This window comes from Bemisia tabaci, chromosome 3 (assembly GCF_918797505.1).
Source record: "Bemisia tabaci chromosome 3, PGI_BMITA_v3".
NCBI lineage: Eukaryota > Metazoa > Arthropoda > Insecta > Hemiptera > Aleyrodidae > Bemisia > Bemisia tabaci.
In genome coordinates this window covers 35,134,325-35,157,312 of record NC_092795.1, presented here as the reverse complement: position 1 = coordinate 35,157,312, position 22,988 = coordinate 35,134,325, and the positions used below count along the sequence as shown (strand labels likewise).

Genomic DNA, 22,988 nt, shown 5'->3' with positions numbered 1-22,988 from the left:
CGCTATATTTTGTGCCATAACGACATGCGATATATCGCATCGATTAGTTCCATTTTCTCAGCTACTTGTCATTTTTTTCGAATTTTGAGATTGCAATTCTGTTGTCAGGAGACTACAGAATTCATTTACCGATTCTGACAAACAAACTCAACTAAAATCTATACCATATTTTTTTCAGTGATTTTGTAGTATATTCTGAGTTCTGAGATTTCACGGAGGCTATCTTCATGATAAATAATGAATACTTGTAGGTATGTATGCATGATTGTATATTTTTTTTGAGAGATCTGCCGATATGTTTTCTAAGCATTGATTTATTTACCACGCGAGCGAGAATCTCATTTGACGAGAGTTCGGTAGGGGCAATCCATGCTTAAAAACCATACGGGCTGATCCCTCAAAAAAGTATTGCAATTATTATCAATTGACAGCCAAAACAAAATTCGGTATGTTTAAATGTATATATTGTTTGTACCGTAAGTAAATAATAATAGTCTCGGAGTTTCGCTTTGAATTTTCTTCGCGATGAAAACAGTGAGTCAAGGGAGTACTTTGTCGTGCTGAGGAAGAATGCCGTATAAACTTCGAGCGTTGCCAAATTTCTCCATATAAAACATCTATTTTTGAGCAAAGCTGTTTACATTTCTCTTTGAAATTTTAAGATATTCTAGATAGAATTACGAACAAAAATTGTGTGAAACATTGGAAGGATAATGACCATAACTTCACCAGTAAATTCGTTTTTTATCGAAGGGAATTTGGCAACGCCTGGAGGCTCATACGGCTTTCTTCCTTAGCACGGCGGTAATGAAATAAGACACTCGGAAGTATGAACATACTGTAAGTGAAAGTCGGACTGATACGTGCGGTGCATTCAAAGTAATTTTCAGCGACGTCCTCATCGTCCTCTCGGTACGTTTTCCGAGCCATTGAATGATTTCAAAATTGAAATGAAAATCGCCCCACCGATCATCTGAATATTGCCAACGCGCATGCGCAAGGCTCTCATTTCGGGAAAAACTAACTCGGGAAATCGGGATTTTTCTGCATACCGACAGCATCGGAGCACGAGCTGTCAGCGAAGAATGGAAATTCTTGGGAGCAGTGGTAATCATCCAACAAACATGAACAATTGAAAATAATTGAAAATGGGGGGAAATTGTATCCGGTGATGGGCGGTGTTTCGATTATTCTACAGTGCTAAGGAAGAACGCCGTATGAACATTCGAGATACGCCAAATCTCCTTCGATAAAATGTTCATTTTTTAAGAAAGCTATGAATATTTTACCTTTAAATTTTCAGAATCTTAAGGTAAAATTGTGAACTAAATTATCTGAAACGTCGGGAGGAAAATTTTCATGAATTCACCAGGAAATTTGCGTTTTATGAAAGGAAATTTGGCAACGCCTGAAGGTTTATACGGCGTTTTTCCTTAGCGTGGCAGTATTGTCTAGGTCGTTTACCTCTCCTCCGGCCTATCGTGTTGTCCAGGCTCTGTTCCAATGTTGGAATACAACTAACGGGTTCCTCATTTGTATAGGTAGTTGTTATTATTGTTTACAGATATTTTGCTACTGAGAGTGCACTAATCATCATTCATGCATGTATGTACGTATAAACTCTCTAACTTTTCAAAATTTTGCTTCTTGTCATGGTCCGTTCTAAAACTCTATGGTACAACACAAAACCGTCAGTTTTGCGGCTCTCTCCGAGTTAAAACCTTTATATGAGCCTGTTCCCTACATTTTTTTGAAAATCACCCATGTTCTTAAAATTTCATAATTCGTGTTAGAGATCTATTGGGCTGAGTTTCACTATTTTCGTGGCTATCATTTGCTATCAATAGCGAAGAATTTCTAGATGAGCCCGAGCTCTTTAGATTTTCAAATTATGACCAAAGTAATGTCCTTTTAGAGTTGGGTTGCAAGGTGGCCATACGCAATATTCATTATACGTATTAAATTGAAATAAGAACGAAAATATGATATTCAAGATATATATGAAGATAGTTATTGCGACGAATTATTCAGTGCGTATTCCAATAATCAAATCAATTAGTGATCTGGGTAAAAAGCGTCATTTTCCCTGGAAATTCCGGCCGACATTCGTATACTTTGCCGAGGAAACTTTTACGGATAGACATATGCACCGATGCACATGCATGATTAATCGTTCACACTTTGAAGAGTGAGGAGCCATCGGGAACGTTCTCGAGAATCAGTGGCAATTATTGAGAATTGGCACCACTGTTTTTCTTCCATTTGAATATGTGTAAAACAATCGATTCTTAGTAAGGCAGCTTGTCTCACGAAAAATCGATATTTTTAATGTATTTAAAGGAGGGAGAACAGTGTTGCCAACTTGCCAAATCGCCACTGCCAAAATTTGTGCTCCAGAACTTTCCCGCTCCTGTCTTTTGACTTTCCCGTGAAACTTTGATCCTTACCCATATCGCAGGATTAACTTGGCAAGTTAGACCAAAGTTATCGGATTTTCGAGACAAGGCTTGAACTTTGGCAAAATTCGTAGCTCTGATGCGATTTTTCGAATGAGGCGCTCGATTTTGGTGACGAGCAAAGTTGCGTGTGCGGAAGGCAAGGCCGACAAAGCGTTGGGCTATGAGGACCGGTTCTGGGACTGGGAACCGTTGGTTGGCTGGGCATCGATTAGCGGAATATGATGGGAGTCGAGTCGGGCGAGTTGTGAACGGCAACGGCTCTATTTATGAATTGGCCGCCACAAATCAACAAATCAACTCACTCTTTTCCGACCAGTTTCCCGTTGCTGGGCCCCGACCCCCGGGCCCCCTGGGCCCCCGGCGACTCCGGGTTACGGGAATTGCAGATGCGGCCCCCAAGTAGGCCAGGATTTGGGCCAAGGCCGCGACTCCACCCCCCCCCCCCTCTCCACCGATCACCCGCCTTCTGTCAAACGCTCTGTGACAGTCTCTTAACTTAAGTTCGTCCAGTTTCTCGGCTGGTTCCGTCGTGACATCGTTGTGAAATTCGTATGGACTGACGCAAAAACGCATCAATCGCAACTGCCTTTAGAGTGGATCTCTCTACTCTGTACTTTGTTGAAACCTTGCAATTTCATCGATATGTCGCAGGCAATTAGCAATCACTACCAATTTGTAAGCCAGTGGTGAATAAATATAGAGAATCATATAATTCAAAAATAAAAGAACAAGATTAGAGTGCTGATTATGTTGCCTATGTTGTGGATGGATACGTTTCTATCCTTAAAAACATAACAAAAATATGCACACTCAGGAGAGCGTGCAGTGAACTCCGTGACATTAGTCGGATTGAAATCGGACAGGCAACTAAACTAACATCGTGACAAAGCGTAGAGTATCTCGAAAAATGAAGGCGCTTCAAGCCGAGCTCATACTTTTGAAGACCATAACCCTTAAAAATTGCATTATGCCGATGCGTATTATTGCGATACATTGAAAAAATATGTGAACCGCTCGCAAATTGCCGGCGATTGCTAATTGCCTGCGACAGATACATGTCTAAAATGAAATCTGAAAGTAAGAAAAGCTTGGAAAAAATTTCTTTTGAGTTCGAAGCTAGTTTTCGGGGTACAGCAATGCACAGTTTACATCCTTTTGTATTGACTCCGCGTATATTTTTGCTTCATGTGAATTCAGAGTAAAGCCAAAAAACGTTTGACCAAAAAGGATTGGAAAATATCTAACTAGGTACCTAAATGTTTTTTAATGCGTACGAGAGGGTGCTAGCAGAGTGTATGGCCACCAGTCCCTGAGTGACCGATATGCGGGGTGGTATATCCATGTATGCGTTCCATCAAGTGCCACCCCGCAAATGCAGTCCTGGCGGAACGTGCGTTGAATCTTGGGTGGCGCATCGGGCGTCGGGCGTCGGGCGTCGCGGCGCGGCGCGCCCCGAGAAACGGGGTCAAACATCCTGATGCTCCAGTCGCGCGAGTATTACGACGACGGCACATACGTGAACAATGACGCGTCTGTCTCTCAGCACTGGGCCGCTGCTCCTATCACCCACGGCAACGTGTTAACATAATTATGCATGTTTGCCCGCCATTAGCGGATCAACTGACAATGAGCCTGAGATACCCCCTAAGTGTTGCCAACCATCATAGATTCGCTCATTTAATTGGAAAAATATTATTTAGTTCGAAGCACTAACATTTTTGAGATAACGGCAAATGTTGGACTTATTGACAAGATATGGTAAAATTGTATTTTCGATTAATTAAACTATTCTGCCTTGTTTATTTATAATGGAGAAATTGCAATGCGACGACTATTAAAGGTAGCAACGCTGTGGGCATAGTTATTCAGCCATTAACTCGTGATTAATGACGACATAAACTCTAGCTAATTATCAACCAATACTGGACCTTAAAAAATATTCAATAAACTCAATAACGCCCCGGGTACCCGAGTAACCCGAGGGGCAGGGAAGAGGTAAAAAACTGCTTGTAACAGATCACTATAACAAACTAATTGTAAGTCTTAAATCCGGATGTCTCTGTGAGTATTTTGCTGAACTCCCCCTAGGTCTCTGGAACGACTTGTACATTTTAATTAAATGATCAATACTTTATAATTTTTCTGATAAGGAACCTAAATTTTTGTTGACGTAGTTTTACCCTGATGTGTTTCACCTTTAACGCATGATTTGTAAGAAGATTAAATGACCACCATTATTATTGTATCTTTCAAAATAAATTCAGGGTCAAATATGTTGAAAGAAAATGGCAAAATGGAGGAAGCGAAAAAACTAATGATTATGTTCTAGCTTATGCAACCCTAAACCTAGGGGAGCGAGAAAGTAAAAAAGGGAATAATGTCTTGGAGGATTTCTCCAAAAAAAAAAAAAAAAAAAAAAAAAAAAAAAAAAAAAAAAAAAAGATTTCAGAACAATCTAAGTTCAAGTAGGTTTGCAGTACAAAAAAGAATAAAAAGAAGAAGGAGGTACCATTCAAAAATTCTCATGCACATAGTAGTGAAAAAGAAAGTTTGGTTATATGAACCGCGCGTGGGTACGGTTTTCTATCTCGACCGCAGCATACGGTTTATCTAACTGTACTCTGTCGAAAGCGCGGTTATGAACCAATAAATACAGTTACTAAGACCGAGGGTGTGCTTACGTGGCCTGCGGCCTAAAACAGCGGACTTTCAGTTTATATGACGGACATTTTTCCCCATTGCCCGAACTCATCTTCTCCTCCAAGGCTTTTGGCAGTGGCGTGGCGTGCTTTACGATATATCGATTGTCATGCCATTTAAACCTATGGAAAAGGATCGATAAACAGGGTATTCGCAGCGAACACCTTAATAATCGATTCTTCACCATAGGTTTAAATGCCATAACAATCGATACATCGCAATTCACGCCACGCCACTGGCTTTTGGATGAACAATTTTGACGCCGCGCCCTTCATAACGAATAGATCGAAACATTCGGAGAAATGTAGCTTTGAACGGTCGGGAAGACTGGAGACGCTGCGCCGCCGCGTCGCACAGTGCGGCACTCCGTGGACAAAAATCGAAAAAGTCATCAAAAATTTTTTTTTGAAAACGCACAATTTTTCTTGATATTCATGGTGAGGAACGTTTTTCTGACAAGGAATGATAGTTTATTTGTGATTTTCATTCGTAGATCACCATGGATAAGCGGGAAAAGTTGAAGGAAAAATCTCGGGAATGAACTTCCCCATTGAAAACATATGGGGAAAAGACAAAAAACTTAAAATGACTTTTCTCGAGAAATACTCAAAATACTCCTAGATGTTAACATTTTCTTATTCCTTATGTATCCTACTTTGATCGTGCCAAAGGGTTTTCCTATGTTGCTGCTAATATCTTTGTTATAAGAAGTTAAAGTTTGGGTATTTGACGTTGATTTTACATTGCTAACATAGGGCTGATTCGAGGTTGCCAACTTTAGATGGACTTTTCTTGAGAAATACGCAAAATACTCCTGGACGTTAACATTTTCTTATTCCTTAGGTATCATACTTTGACCGTGCCAAAGGATTTTCCTATGTTGCTGCTAATAATTTTTTTATAAGAACTTTAAATTTGAGTAATAAGTGCATACGTGGATTTTACATGGGTAGCATAGGGCTTATTCGAGGTTGCCAACTTCAAATGGACTTTTCTCGAGAAATACGCAAAATATCCTGAGATATTAGCATTTTCTTATTCCTTATATGTCCTAGAATGACTGTGCCAAAGGATTTTCCTATGTTGCTGCTACTTTCTTTGTTATTTGAAGTTAAGTGTTATGTTTTCAACCTAAAATGCATCAATTTTTGAAGGCGGCAACATAGTATGGGTTTTCCCATGCGGGAATTCCCAAATCCCACTGGACAGCGTTCATGGTAAACAAAACAAAACAATCAAAACATATCTTGTGTTTTGTTCGTCTCGCTTATCACTAGGTACATACAATCGTATTTAGCTCAAATCATGTGCATGTGCCGAAGTAAATTCGCTCAGATTTAGCGAGAAAATTGTGATCCATTTCGTTCAGTTAGCCGGAAGTGAAACATAGAATAGCTAGCTCTAGAAATGTGTGTCTTGGGTGCAAATAAGTACTTGGAGATTCGTGGATTTCGTCGTTCATTCTTAACCATGGTAACAAATATTTACACCTTCTTATTTCAAATGTATTAAGCTTTCAGCCGAAGTGCGGATTTCTACCTTTACCCGGCAGAATGTATGATTTTCAATGTTCTCACTCTCAGTGAATTGAATGACCTGATATCTCAGGCCCCAAACGTTTTCCTCTCATAATTGAATAAAGTAAGGTTTCTCTATTGTTCCGGTAAAGTCTGCCTTTACAATTTACCTCCTTTCAGCAAGTGGAATTTCTTGATTAGTGAGTATTGACTGTTACGCTGAGGTCAGATAGTGCGGGTATAACAGTATAACCTCTAATTCTCATGAAAGCAAGATCCATTGCTCAATTCAATAGTAGCTGTAAAATTATTTAAACAAATGGCATGATCACATATTGTGCTTCAGCTTTGTTTAAAAATTTAGCAGTGATAATTCATCTATACCTACTTATCGTCACATTGAATACTGTGCGCGTTAATCAAGTCATGTTCGGTGCTTACCATCCTATACAGTTCTTAATCGTTCCTTAGTTTTTGAATCTCATAAAAGGCTGTGCTCCTGCTCGTTTTCAATCATTATGAGAATGAGTGAAATACTCCTGAATGTGGTGTGTGACTAAATACTTACTCTTGAGTACCTATTTTTCCTTCTGGTTTGTCCTCAGGACACTTGCGTGGTGAGTTTCATTTTCTTTCTACTCAATAGAAAATTTATTTCCTCCTTTATATTTGAGCAAATCAGGGCCTGCATTTTGTTTCATTCAGGACCCTTAATTAGGGAGTTAGGTGTTTTAGTTTCCAATTTCTGCATTCTGAAAATTACCATTATTTCCTGCATATTCGTATCATGATGCCAACCATTATCAGTCTAGTCATGAATATATTCTCCTTGATGATTTGAGAGGGATTCTGTTATAATATGTCATGCCAAGATTTGACCCGTATTATGTTAAGACTCATTTGCGCTGCAGCACCAATCCTATGATGTCATAATTTCTCATGTAGAATCAGCATTGCCCAAAGCGCAGAATGCTTAAGCGCATACGCAGAGGTTAAGAAAGTGCCTCCACGATGCTACATCACTAATTAATGGATTTAATTACCCACTCCTGCCACTGATTATACTTTGGCGTCAAATTAAGGGAAATATATTTCAGGCTGTTATTTCAGGCTGCATTCATTTGGCCAAAAACAACCGTTTTGGGAGATGGCATGTGTGCAGGTCACTTGGTTTGCAGTGTTCTTCATACAAGTCAGTGATGATTAGTGTGCTTTTGATTCATTTTAATGAATCATGCAGGTATGTGTATTTAGAAATCTGCAGAGGAACCAACTGTGACTTTGCTCATTCTATGATAAAGATCAAGAAGGTATCTTTGGGGCATGGAATTATTATCCCTACAAAAATACAAAATAAATATTTAGTTATTTTTCACCCAACTTCAGTTTTCCTCATGAAGAATGAACAAATTGAAATCTTGTGGCTTATAATACTTACCTTATCCGTTTTATTCCAATTTTTCGTTAATGAGGAGATTTTTTTTTTTTTTACTACCATACTGCTTTTAAAGCCATAACTTAAGTCCCAGAGAATTTTAGGTTGTAGAATTGGATTCTACGGGAAAAATTACATGGGAATTGACACCTCAAAGACCTGCATCCGTACAATTCAAATTTTGCATTATTGAGAGGATCATTTTGAGGTTTTTTGGCATCCATCTTGTATTTGAAGCCAGAATTTCAGTCCTAGAGAATTTTAGTTTGCAGAATTGGGTTCTATGGGAGAAATTACATACGAATTGATACCTGAAGGACCTGCATCCGTAGAATTCAAATTTTGCATTATTAAGAGGATCACTTTTAGCTTATTTGGCAGCCATCTTACTTTGGAGCCAAAATTTCAGTGTTAGAGAATTTTTGGCTTCAGAATCGGATTTTACGGGGGAATTTACAAAAGAATTAATACCTAAAAGACCTACATCCGAACAATTCAAAATTTGTATTATTGAGAGGATTATTTTGAGGTTTTTTGGCAGCCATCTTGTTTTTGAAGCCAAAATTTCAGTTCTAGGGAATTTTAGGTTGTAGAATTGGATTCTACGGGAAAAATTACATAGGAATTGACACCTCAAAGACCTGCATCCGTACAATTCAAATTTTGCATTATTGAGAGGATCTTTTTGAGATTTTTTCGGCAGCCATCTTGTTTTTGAGGCCAAAATTCCAATCATAGAGAATTTTTGGCTTCAGAATCGGATTCTACGGCAAAAATTACTTTAGAATCAGCATTATCTTGGGCCAATAATCCTTTTTTCATCGTTGTAACGATTTTTGTCCACATCGTCCATAAGGCGTCGGCATGAAAGTGCCTCATTCATGAGCATCAATTATCGCTACGGTAACCTCTGATCCGCGACATAACTTAGCAATTTAGACGTCATAAAATTACGCGTTAACAAGTGTTGACTCGAGTTCAACTCATTATCCAATAAATTCAATTGCGATCAATCTCAGCTAGCCTCTGCACCTGAGGCTCCTTTTCCTCATTGTTGTTTCAATCAAACGGGTGTCTGCCTTTGAATTACATTATCCTCCGTTAGGCGCGCGATAGATGCCCCTTTTTGCGTAACATTTTTCGCGGAAGAAGTGTTTAGATGGACTGACGATGAGTGTAACCGAAAGGAGCCAAGTGAAATTTCCGAGAGAAATTAGTGGTTTTAAGTTCAATAAGCATGTCACATGCTCTTGCACAGGAAGCAAATCATACTTTTTTTAAAAAAGAAATGGGCTGAGTGTTGGGCGTGTGCTCCTGCGAAGCGTTAAGGGAGAGAAAAATTTAAACCTCAAATCCTTTGTTAAAATTAAATGCGATGAGGTTCCTTTTTTATTATTCAGATTCAGTATTGGATGGCAAAGGGTAGGAAAAAAATCCTAGTCACAAAAACTTCAAATCATGATCCTACGACAATTATCCATTCAGATTTCCCGTTACTTCCTCTTTGGAACATGCACGCATGATTACAAGGAGAGAGAATACCTTTAGTATTCATTTTTGGGTCACCAACTCATGATATATACAAGAATTCCCCAAGGAATTCTCTGCCCGTTATCAATCATTGTGGAGCTTTCGTGTTCGAAAGACGAATTAAAATGAGGGGATTTATTATATTCTCTTTCAGCTTACACGTTGACAGAAAATGCCTGAGGCTTGAGGAGTAATCGTAAGCTCTCGCGAAACGAAGACTCGGAATTTCACTGCCAAGAATCTAACCTCAGAATTAAGAAATGCTTCATCAGGATGATATATAATTGTGACATTTCATCACAATTAATCACCATGCACTCAAAAAAGTTAATGACCTGAAGCCAAAATGACAAACTAATTCGATAAATATAAAAATTCATATTTTAAACAATGGTGTGTTTCATTTCATGAGCAAAATATGACAACAATGCTTACATTTAACATAAGTCAGTGACTTGCTTTGAGATTCATCACACCATTGCCAAATTCCCTTTATTCGACGAAGTACACGCTAAAAGTAGCAACGTATTAAGTAAACCTGGCAAGTATATGGACAAGGATTTGTGACCATGGCTTTAGTAGGAGTAGTGGCAATGACATTGGGCCTGCCATTGACATTGACCATGACATTGACATTGGTGCTGGGATTGGCCCTGGTCGCGACATTCGCCTTAGGATTAGCAGGCTTGTGGAAATATATTCTGACCTAGTTTTGGACTGTAATACGTTTCGCACATTATCGCGCGCTATGTGGAATCAGCTCTGTAGCCACATCAGCCAGATAATAAATTCTTCAATATTGCCATGATCTTCATAGAATCTAAATATTTATCTTTTTTTGAGTACAATGAACTTCTATGTATGTATAAGACCCTTTTTTGCGCGCCAGGGCGCTCTGCGACGCCTACACGCCACAGGAATCTGTTATGGTAGAGATCTTCCGGAAGCTAGCATCTCCTTATCTCTTGACGGATGCCCTCTATCCACCGTTTGGTGAACTTCTAAGAGAAGCAAAAACTCTAAGATGATGTAAAAAAAACTCAAAAAAGCTGCCATAAACTTTGAGTGACAGGGTTGTTGAATAATGCTGCGTCTACACTATTCTGTGGGAAAATCAAAGCCAGAAAAAAAGATTAAAGAAAAAGGAATTAGGTAAAAAAATCTAGAATCCCAACTGGTTACGATTTTTATAACCTGGCCACTGATGAGTGATTGAAAACATTTGCTTCATAACTCGCCTCTGCATTTAATTACTGGTTCCTGAAAAACGTATCACATTTCATTTGTTGTTCTTATTCCAAGAACTATCCATAAATTACGCAAGACACCTGAAAGTAAGTAGAGGGCAGATGGCTGGAGGCTATAGCTGCCAAGTGTCTCAAACGGGAGATAGATTTCAGATTGATGAATTTGTCAAGCTGTTACTTTTTCAATTGGCGATATTCAAGCCATTTAAAACATGCCTGCAAACCCCATTAACGCTTTTGGCTTATCTGGCACGAATAAAATCAGATTGTGAGATCCATTAAGATACAAATGTAAGTGCAGTTTTTGCTGAATATAAAAGCTAATGTGCTGAATACGTAGATCCAATTGGTCACAATTCCATTTTCATTTTGTGTTTGATTTTGCAAATCATCCGTAGATAACATCTCCTTACAAACTGTGGACGGAACTTCACTGAATAGACACAATAAAGAAGATTATCAGTAGTGTTTCAAGCAATTTTAACAGACGTGTAAAGGCAGATTGCGTCACAAAATGGATCCAATCACTAAAAAATTATCTATGTTAAAACTAACTTTTACGAAAGTTTTTTGCACCCTCCAAGGAATACGTATGTATATAATTTAAGATAGCCGTAAACCCAACAGAAATACAAACCCGCATCGCATTTACATGCGATGAACCCAATATACTACCAAAATTCTGAAACTCTTCACCTCTCTTAATTTAAAAATCTAAATTTTCGTATATACTCCCATTTTCAAAATTTTCTGTAAAGACGTTAATAGCTCGAGACGCTGAATGTCTTAAAATTATACCAACTAACTAACTAATTAAACTCACACGCATCTAAAAATTCTTCTCACCTTAACCCTCAGCCATTCTCTTCATACAGAAAATATTTTGTAGACGATTTAAAGTTGAGTGAGTTTTTAAAGGCATTGACAGTTTTTGGCGTAAAATACACTTGGGTATCTTTTCTGTCATACAAAATTTGTGTAACCTCTCTATGGGATTTCGAGACCTACCCTCCTTTTTCTGAAATTAATGCTCCCACTACTATCCCTATTTAAAACGACTAAAAAAGTTGCGATTATGGCTCAGTAATAATTCAGTCTATCTCTACTAAAATTGAAAGCATAAACCTATGTATCACGTGTATTTATTTCTTTTCTTGAGGGTTTTCTCCAATAGTGGTCATTTTTCAAATTGTTTTGGGACTATAATTCTTCATCCTCAAGCCCTCTACTTCCTTCAGAGAACGTTTTATTTTATTTTAATGGAAAAATCGCACATTAAGACACACAAGACCGCATTTGAATTTGCAAAAAAGAAGGAGGTTTATCCCCCCTTCCCCGCTCCAGTACTAATTTTAATGTTCTCATCTCCTTCTCACCGCATCATCAGTTATCAGGTGACTCGGCACTTATCTAAGTGCTCGCCGCGCCGGGCGGCTGGCAAATTCGCACTTTACTTCAGCGCACGCGCAGACTTTGAAAGCAAGAGCGATGTGTCAAAAGCCAGTGAAAGTTCTACCACTGATGCCGATTGCTATAGACATACATCATATGAGCTTTAGTAAATCAGGGTAATTTCTGAAAAATCCTCAACGGTGGTTTCAGGAAACTTTCTCGTCTCGTGGTCCAAACGTGTGACAGCGTGTGTCAAAGTGGTTAAGAAGCGGGATATGCTCCGAGACAGGATACTGGATGCAGTTCGGATCAAATTTCCGCGAGGTGATTGGTTTGAGATGGATGGGTGTTCTGCTTGGAACAAAGATGGTTTGACAAATTACCAGGAAGTTAATTGGTCAAATAAATTGTTGCGGTCCAATTTGCAAGAAAAGATATAAAAATGGGACCAATACTGTACGGCAAAATCCCATTCTGTCACGGCAACGGTTTATTTTATGCGGCAGGAAACTATTCAGGCATTGAGAACTGAGCAGTGCACTGGGAATGGCTTCAGTGCAGGTGTTAAAAAATAATATGCTTTTAAACCTTTATTCATTATAATAAAAAATTACTAGTTGAACTACCTACTAGACCAGTTGAATAACTTTTTGATGGCCAAGATATATCGACGGTGAAACTACCAAACCACGTATCTCGGTTTGCGACGTCGCAGACTTCCTGTCATACTTTATTTTTTAAATGAAAAGCTACTTAACGTCCAGTCTTGAAAATTTCCGTGATTTTTCCTCTTCGTGCGGAGAAAATTCTGTGAAAATTTCAAGGAATGATATTGATTTGGTCTACTTCAAAAAAATAAAATGTGAGCGGAGATTTTTAAACACCGCAAACGAGATACGTGGTTTGGTAGTTTCACCGTCGATATGCTTATAATTTACAGAAGTGGAAAACAGAATCAAAACCTTAAAAGGCGTTTTCTCAAAAAACGATTTTCAGTTTGCTTACTTTCACCTACCTTCTCAATGTCAAAGAAGAAAGCATTTCACTTCGGATGCAAGCGCACCAACATCGCCGTTAACGATGACAACGCCTTGATGCCACTATTCGTGTTCAGCGACCGTCCGTATTGCATATACACAAAATTGAAGGCGTTTTGGATTTCCTTGACCCTACGACAATGCCTAAGCGGCGCGGTACTCCATTACCAATCCCTCGCGATGCACGGTTGCTTGCCCTGCGGTTGGTTGTTACGAAGTTCGAAAATCCAACAGAAACAATTTTATTTCGTTTTACCTCGAATTTCTTAAAACCTGCAACCTGATTATCTGCTCGAGCCTGAACTTTTCACCAGTCTTCTCTCCCGTATGCGCAAAATCACGACGTTGACATTAGGCAATGCGAGTCCTTCGCCTTACGAAAATCGTCCACACATGTCTCGGCCTAATTTAGACGCTTTTTAAACGATGACTGATCTTGCTGAATGTTGAAGTCTCACGACTCCACTCCGTCCTTCACACCATTTTAGAATATTGAGCCCGGCATTTACATCCAAAATAAAAAAGCCAATTTTACAAACTAACTTGAGGAACGAATTCTCGTCATGAAATTGTTCGATCAAGGTATTTCCAGACCATTTGTCACGCCTGTCTCATTTGATGATCAAAAAAGTAGATGTTTGGAAGTATTTATGTCAAAAAATGTGCATCGTTTCTTGAGTACTACAACTTGTGCGGCTTACCGCGAACTAAAAATCGATTTTTAAACTGTTCAAGGTTCCTATGCTATCTGCCTACTACTACTAATGTACCACCTGATTTACTTGTGAGGATGAAGGTAAGTTCATATTCGTGGATAATGTAGCGATATCGGCAAGTAAAATCATCAGTCGGTGTATTTGTGTCACCTTACATGACAATTCTATATCCCATGCTGTAGTAGAAACATGACAATTTTTTATTGCAAATTTTTAAGATTAGAATAATGTCTGCAATATTTTTATATCATGACCAATACCAAAGGGCATCAAGGTATACCGGACAAATTTTCACCCGAATTTCATTCCGATCCGCTTTCAAACTCGATTAAAGATTATATTATTTCTTACATTTATTGAAATTATTTTGATTCTCATTTAACTACTTTGGGAAGCTCTTTTCTTGCATCATCATATTTTTTTTAAAATTAGTGCCCTTTCCTTTGAGAATTTGGAACCACACTAAACATTATTTCAGTCAGGTGTACAGGAGAAGACAGCATTCGTGACATTTTAATCGTAGCACTAGTTAAGGTATATACTTTCTGGAGGTCTCAATCGCTCTCTAAAAAACGGTACCATTCTCCGAGTTCGGTAGGAACCATTAAAAACCGTTCCTAAACCAGTGTTCGCCCTAAAAGCAATTTGTATGACTTCAAAGTGGCGGTTTAGCCCATTGTCCTGCGGAAACGGTCATTAAAACCAGCACGTATGAACTTTCCACGCGTCGTCACGCCAGTCATTATCTCTGTGTTCCTCTTTATTTTTTAACCAAGATCTAGGGAGCATATTATTTGTGCTTACAGTAAATGGAGTCTCTTGATTGAAAATGAGAGTGAAGAGTAGAAGTAAGATAAGGAGCGAAAGTTAAAATGAGGCGAGGTTTGGAAGAAGTAGACCTTTCACGAGTTGAATGAGGAAATCGATAATAAATTAAAAGTATCTTAAAAATTTAGACCAAAGATTATAATGTTGACCTAAGTATGAAATGATTTACAACGACACGAAAGAACAAGCTCAGGCAGCCGCTTTGGTTACATATGGGCCATAGCGCACAGTCAACCGCTGATTTGGACGTCTTTAAAATCCAAGATAGTACAATTCGATGTAATGGCCTGTAACCATCTATACCCCAAGTGCTCAGATACCTTCTCTGATCGTTCATATCTAGAATTTTTTTCGCTCTGTATTTTACCTCTCGTCCATCTACTGCGACGTAAATTAAATGGCAAAATAGGTATCCGGATGAAAAGACAAATTCAATCGGAAGGTTGATCTCCTAATTTCCATCATTAATAGTCGTAAAAGCTCTATTGAACTTTTGCAATTGTGTTGGTTGAGTGTTTTTTTCCTTATTCTCCCCTCTCTTGGGTTGTGTATTTGCGTTTGTAAAATCAACAGTCTAAGCATGTTGTAAAACGATTTTAAGAAAGGAACTTGTAACTGAAGATGAAACTTGATTAGATCTGAGGAGTATGAGTTCAACGCACACTCTACAAAAACAAGAAGCTCAATCAAATTAAATTCAAGGTGCGTATCTTTGTCTTATTCAGAAGAAGTTGTATCTATTTATGATAGGAGACACACTAATGAGTTAAAAATCATGGATTTTCCCCCTGTTTTGTCCGGTCGTTTAACGCTGTGCGGGTCAGTTTTTATTCCTGCAAAAGCTAAAATTTTATACAAGAATCCGCCAAAAAGTTCAAGTGCTTAACCCGGAGGCAGGATCAAGTTTCAATTTCAGTTAATAATGCGCCGCAGTGCGGAGTAGCTATTCTAACCAGAAAAGCCAGATTTGCCATCCGATTTCCTTTTTTGAAACTTGCTTCAACGAAAAAATCAGTCCCCCGGACACCAATTGGCATCAGCGAGAACTTAATAACTCCATTCTACTGTCCCATTCAAGCTTGTATAATGCTGAAAATACGCCACTGCGCTGGTCATGGTCTCGTATCCGCAATAGAGGGGGACGGGGTTCGAACTCCGAGCACTGAACCGGCCGGTTCTCATGCAGTGTTGCCGGATGAGACAAGTCTCGTGAGAATACCACGCATTTTCTCGTGAATCCGGATTTAAATGATCTTCGCGGAAGAAGGCAACTGGTTGTGCATTTTGAGGATAAAAATGAGCGAGTAAAAGTAGCTCAGTAGTAGGGCAGTAAAAGTAGTTAAAAATAACGGAACATTTAGAGCCTCGTTTGTGACGCTCGCTTTGATCAAAGCTCCAATCGGATGCCGACTCTACTAGTTGTCTCCTCATTGGCATGCAGGATATTACCGATAGGTCGTTTAATCAGAGGCGCATTCTTTTTGAAAATGGATCCAATTTAACAGAGAGAGACCCAGACACGTCAGATTCGAACAAAAAAAAATTGTTTTGAGTTTTATTCCAGCATCGGACGCACTGCTGCAGATAAAGTTCGATGACAATTTACATACCTTCTGAATGTATCTTCCATCGACTTTAACGAGAGAATTAGTTCGGCTAATTAAGCTCAAAACCACTATAACTGATTTTCTTTCTACGATGTGATTTACTACTACCTCCCTGTTTAATTCAGTCCTGGCTATCGAATACAACCGTAGAATGGAGTCGGTAATAAACTTTTACATGTAAGTATAGTCTACCACGGCTATAATGAATGTGATTCGACTTGTCAGAATCAAATGATAAACATCACACGTGAAAAGTAATGCGATCCGCGGAACTAAACGTCAAATGACGTTAAGTTAAACGAAACTAATTACGTAAAACGTCAAAATACTACATCCAGTATGAATGGAGATATCTCCGTTTCAAAAACATTATGAATCAGTTTTATTTACCGCACTAGTAAATACCATGGTTTCTTCACCCTGGATTAAAACATAGTTGCACCAGTCACTAAATTCTCACGCACATTACTAATAAATTTAACGCAGAAGAAAATATTTTTATGCACTTAAGTGTAAAGGTACTCTATTTAAGCGTAGTGAGCGAAACAGGTCTGTTGCAAGCAAGAGATACAGCCAACTGAATACGCATTCCAGCGGAAATTTTCTCAAAAATCACGTTGCGCACATCATAAAAGTCTGGAATCCACTTTTTAGCGCGCAATCTGCGTACTTTGTAACATGAGTTTTCAAATTTACCGCACTGGAAAAAAAACACATTGGATCTAGAGTCCAGACTCTTGAAAACATTGACAAGAAAGAATACTCTTGATTCAATCGGATTTTTGCTTGAATCAAAACGAAATCCGCTTAAATTAAGAGGCTTGGTTCTTGATTTAAGCTAGATTCTGATTGAATCAAGTGTACTTTTTCTTGTCGATGTTTTCAAGGGTCTGGACTCTAGATCCAGTGTGTATTTTTTTTTTCCAGTGTGCGCGTATGCGGGCAGTTTTTCTATGCATCTAGGGTACAAATGAGTAGGATGATTTCATGGTAGCCTGTACTATAAGTTCTTCTAGTGTTCTAAGTTCTAGTTCCAAGTGTCAAAAATCAAATAGACCAATAGTAAAATTTAATTTTTTTTTTTTTTTACTTATCGCGTGGACTGTGGACCCATGTAGCATGGGCCGACCACTTAGCGGGCGCTACCTCAATATCCTAAGAGCTTTTTCGAGGAATATTTGTAGCTATTTGACAACGAAGACCTGTCTGCCAGGCGCGGCATACTCGGCGGTCAGCGGGCGCCTGGAGCCATCGTTGAACTTTGGCCCATTTGGCGCGGTCAGACGTACTCGGGACGCTCTCGCCCGCTTCCGGTCCTCCAGCTCGTCGCGCATGCGCGAGCCGTAATTGTCGCGCGCGCGGAGCGGGGCTCCCACGTCACTCTGACGCGACTCTCTGTGACGCCTCATACTGACGCGACAGCCGTTGCCGTTGCTGCCAGGAAGTTTGCAGAGCTACGGCTATGAGGGGAACTTGTGACGTCACTCACGTGTTCCGCCTAGAGTCCCTTTATACTGAGAGTTCAGACAATTTGAATCCATTTCTGATTGGTCAACGTATGTTAGGCCTCCACACACGGAGAAAAAAACTTCGTGCGTGGGACCCGAAGTTGAGGTCATATGGATCTCTGAAGTTTTCGGATCACGTATCTAAAAACTTGAGGTCCAGCTGCCGAAGTTCGGGTCAGACATCTGAAGTACTTCGATACATACCGAAGGGTTCGGGTCACACATCTGAAGCACTCCGGTACATACCGCAGTGCCTCGATGTCTGACCCGAACTTCGGCAGCTGCACCTCAAGTTTCTAGATACGTGATCTGGAAACTTCAGAGATCCATATGACCTCAACTTCGGGTCCCACGCACGAACTTTTTTTCTCCGTGCAGTGTCAAAAACGGGAATAAAATTTACATTTTTACAAATTGCAAGGATTATAATATGAAATGGACCGAGGAATTACGGGTTTGACAAGGAACAAACGGAATGAGAGAAGGAACGGAGAAAGTTGTTTGAGAATGAGCCCAGCAAAGATCAGGAAAAACGTTCAATTTGTGTCATCTTTATCCCCGTTTGTGACTATATGAGGGGGTGTTGTCTTCAGTCATAGTATAAAGGGACTCTAGTTCTGCCGTATTGAGGAAGAACGCCGTATGAACATTCCCCGAATAAAAGAAGTATGCATGACAAAATGTATGAATATTCCTCCTTGAAATGTTCAAATATTTTAGATTAAATTGCGAATATAATAGTCTGAAATTTTTAAAAAAAAATATTTACAACTTTCCCGATTAATTCGTATAATATCGGAGGAAATTTGGCGACGCCAGAGGTTCATAAGGCGTTTTTCTTTAGCACGGCAGTGTTGCACTTTGATTTGTGACCGGTACTTAAACCGAACTCTTGAAGACAGTTCGGATGAGCTTCAGGATGACTTGTGCGACGTCATTAATGCGTTTGCCGTTGATTTAAAGCCGATGCTTGAGTTTAAAATCCGCTCCGTTGAAGACGACGCATCGATGGGTAAGAATCATAAGGAAATCGTAAGGGGAATTGGCTCATGATGTAACAGTCGTAAGGGTTAATTGTTGAGCAATGGTTAATAATGGCATAATTTGAGCCATTAAATGAAACTTTTTAGTTAAAAAAAAGCTCTGCAATGGCTTGCAATGAAGAGAAAACGGTGTGAAAAGCTGTGGCTCGTACACTTCTAAAAATTGCGGGAGCCAGCTGTATAACCGTGCTTGATGTTATACTAAGTTATTATAACAATTATTCTTAAATAACCATTTATCAAAGACAGTTTTCGGTCCAGAAGCTCTGTGGGTGAGTAGTAATGATAGTTACCTAACCGGCTAGCTACTTATCAGCACTGGGAAAAAAACACATTGGATCTAGAGTCCAGACTCTTAAAAACATCGACAAGAAAAAATACTCTTGATTCAATCAGATTTCAGCTTAAATCAAGAACCAAGCCTCTTAATTTGAGGAGATTTCCTTTTGATATAAGCTTAAATCTGTTTGAATCAAGAGTCCTTTTTCTTGTCAATGTTTTCAAGAGTCTGGACTCTAGATCCAATGGGTTTTTTTCCAGTGAGTGTTGTGGAGCAAAAATGCACCCATAACTTACTTATGTTTTAGAAAAAGTTGAGGTATCTATATTTGGGGTAGCCTTGGACAATGAATGTCAGGATTTATGCGTTTGAATCTATACAATCCGATATTTTCTGATCGAATCTCCATTTGCATTTATAAAGCTACATTCGGTGAAATTCACAGATCAAGACTCAAGCCTTCTCTGCGTACTGAAGGTAAAACCTAGGCTGCTAGAGTCCCAGCTGACGACGATACCTACAGACCTACTTGAGAGAGGCCGACTGTGAGACACGAACTCACTCGACAACTCGTCCTGTTCCAAAGCCCTGTCGCACAGTGGATCAATTCCACAGGAGAAGTCGGACAAAATTCTGAACCTTCAAACTTGTATAACTCCGTTTATACAAAACTTTGAGGTTCTAAAAGTGGTTTGATTGGTTTCCTCGTGAAATTTTCTTCACAAAGCACTTCTTGAAATGTTAAATGTGACGAAATAAACATAAAATTTGCAATTTTAGTTTAAAAGTTCATGTCCGACCTCTCTAATTGACTCGATCCACTGTGTGTCGTATCAGTATTGCCTTTTTTATTTATCCCCTCCCCCACCCTCGCTTCAGTCTTCTCTTTCCCTGCCCCATAGCGGCAAATCCGTTTAACTGAATCACCGAGGCAATTATCTTCATCCGCCAACCATGCGGCACCGTTATCACATCGGTAGACAAAAACTAGACGGTGAACCACCCAGTCAGGAGAAGGATGAAGCCGCGAAACCCACAAAATTTTAAGCGCTCAGCCTAGGGATTTTGGATCCTCGCAGTATGGCCCACCGCACCGTTGGTGCCTCGCAGCGGGTAAAGTGGTGAATGCGTGGACAGTCAAAACGCCTTCATCTCCGTGCGTATGCAACACGGACATCCGCAGAGTTCGAATAGTTGCATCCTTGCATCCAGGCGTTATAATATCATTTGAGTAGTTATGGCGTCAAGATGCGACACTAATTTAGGGCACATTGCTTTTCTTACATGCCGTTAGTTAATTCCAGCGTTGCCTATTATGCCGATGAGAAGTATAGCTGATTTTTATTGCGACATTATCAATTTTCCGAATGATGCCTAGATCGTTTTAATATTTAACAAAGTTTCCGTCTTAAAATGTGGACCGTGGCAAAACATCGCGTTTCTTTTAGATATATAAATTTTTCAGAGCAATATAAATTATCGGTCAAAAATTTTTAAAACATAAAATGAATAACTTTGATCATACTTGGTATCTTCGCCCCAGGGCTCCATTATAATAATAGTATTGGTTCAAAAGTTAAGTGTGATTTAAAGGTTTGCGATTTTTGATTAACTCTTAAATTGAAATGAGGCATCTTGAAACCAAAAGAAGTCGACTTTGCCAATGAGTTCCGTATTGCAAGTGTTCTTGCGCAATCTGGGGCTCATTAGCAAAATGGACTTTGCTCTGTTTATTTCAAGATGCCTCAAAAATATTTTCAGTGAAAAAAAGAAAAAAGAGAGGAAGGATATAAAAATATTATCCTGAAACAACGCCTCGATGCCATCATCCGCATCTCTGCATTCGTTCAAGGCGAGCTTCCACGAGAATCAATACATTAGATTAATGATATTTAGAGTTGGAAATGAGCCAGCAAAGCAATTCTTTCTACTCTATTCTTTCCCGAACAAAACACTTTAATTAAATGCGACAAAAGATGAAAAGGACCGAGGGGTGCTCTTGTGCTCCAACTAAAATCTCCTTCAATCGAGCGGTTATGCAATATGTGCGTTGTTGCGTACATGAGTGGGATTTAGGAATAGGTAAATTACCTCCTCAAAATCTAATTGATGATTTATAGATGAATTGCAAATGTTGCAAGCATACAAGGATCATTTCAGGCAGATTGCAAAGTGTCTAAGCGAACAGTGAAGCTGGAAACCAACCATAAGTTTAAATTTGCATAAAAACGATATTATTCTTCTAAAAGTAAAATTTAACTGGAAAAAATTTACCTCGTAGGGCATTAATTTGTAAACTGTATACATTTCCGAAACTCGGCAATTTCATGAGTGCACCTTTCAACAATTTTCCGTTTTTCATGAAAGAAAAATTGTAAGCATTTACTAACTGACTTTGTTGTTGTTTTTACTCTTGTTTCAGGTAAGCTGCGAAGTCCACTCTACGCTGCTTCGTGTCATTGTAGCGTAAGTCAATAAAGCATCCAAAACCCTGAGATAAAATCAAACTAACTAGTCTCATAATCATAGTACTAATAACCTCAAGACGCTATACTTCAGACGTTGTAGTCTCTAAGATGAACTGACGATATTAAAAGATAATTAGACGGCTTAAAATTACGCCGAAGTTGTAGTTTCTGTTGTTTCTAAGTACACGGGTTACCTCTCGTGATATCAGAAAGAAAATGTCGTAAGCAGAACTATGTGCATAATAGCGTGATCCCTGTTATGCATGTATTCTGATGAGTCTTAGGACTCATGTCTTAATGCACTTAGTTCCGTTTGGCAGTAATACGTTCAATTTATTGAATAGTATGATCATTTCTATTTAATTAGGGCAGGATTGCAACTGAATCCCAAGATATTAGGTTCTCGTCTTGATTATTTAGAAATGGTCATTTCATGCGACGATTTTGCCCAAAACAGTGTCTCTTTTTTTTCGTGCTTTGCGAACCCATATGATCTATAAAAACCTGAAATTGGGGTATGCAATCGGCACGGGTGTGTTTGACCCCAGCAGCGAGAGGTCAGGATGCACGAAGCGTATGATTAGGTAATAGGGGCCGTTGGTTGTGGTGACAGTCGCAGCAATGACGCGACGCGCCACGGCGGATACAATGGCTCGATCCGGCTGGCCATCAGCTGGCAACGAGTGTAATCAGTCAATAAAACAGTCGAATGACCCAACAATCAAACAATCAGTCGTCCTCTCTGGGGATCGGATAGACTGCGACAGCGGGGGGAATAAGTGTCCACTAAAATGTCCGCATAATACTTCTGAGGGACCATTCGTGAGCTATTAACGAAAAAGCAATTTTTTTTACTCCCCCTTAACGCATCTATATCAATGCGTTCGCTACCATCAAACAAGTTTCGTAACGCTCTGCTCAGATGCCCATCCTTTTTACTCAAATAAAATTGCGTTCGATGAAATCAAAATTACCTCATATTATTACGATTTTTTTGCTCGACAGTATTGCAATCAATCATCGTCGATAAAATTGCGACACATTCCGATCAATTCGCAACTCATCGCGATCCCTGCCACTTGGGATGGTGCGCGGTAAAAACATCTGGTTGCAGATCATTTTGAACAAAAAATTGTATCGGTTCAAAAGGATGAACTTCCAGCGAAAATGTTTGAAGACACAAGACAACGAGGCGGACAAGTGAGAGATCCGTTAGTCTTG

The 22,988-nt window shown here is 39.3% G+C and overlaps 2 protein-coding genes across 10 annotated transcripts in view; one reads left to right on the top strand and one right to left on the bottom strand.

Moving 5' to 3' along the window:
• Window positions 1-22,988, bottom strand: part of LOC109043419 (uncharacterized) — a 143,232-nt gene that overhangs the window by 52,637 nt on the left and 67,607 nt on the right. The gene's annotated exons all lie outside the window — the stretch shown is intronic.
• The window catches only part of LOC109043417 (uncharacterized), a 77,992-nt gene that overhangs the window by 11,200 nt on the left and 43,804 nt on the right, over window positions 1-22,988 (top strand). The gene's annotated exons all lie outside the window — the stretch shown is intronic.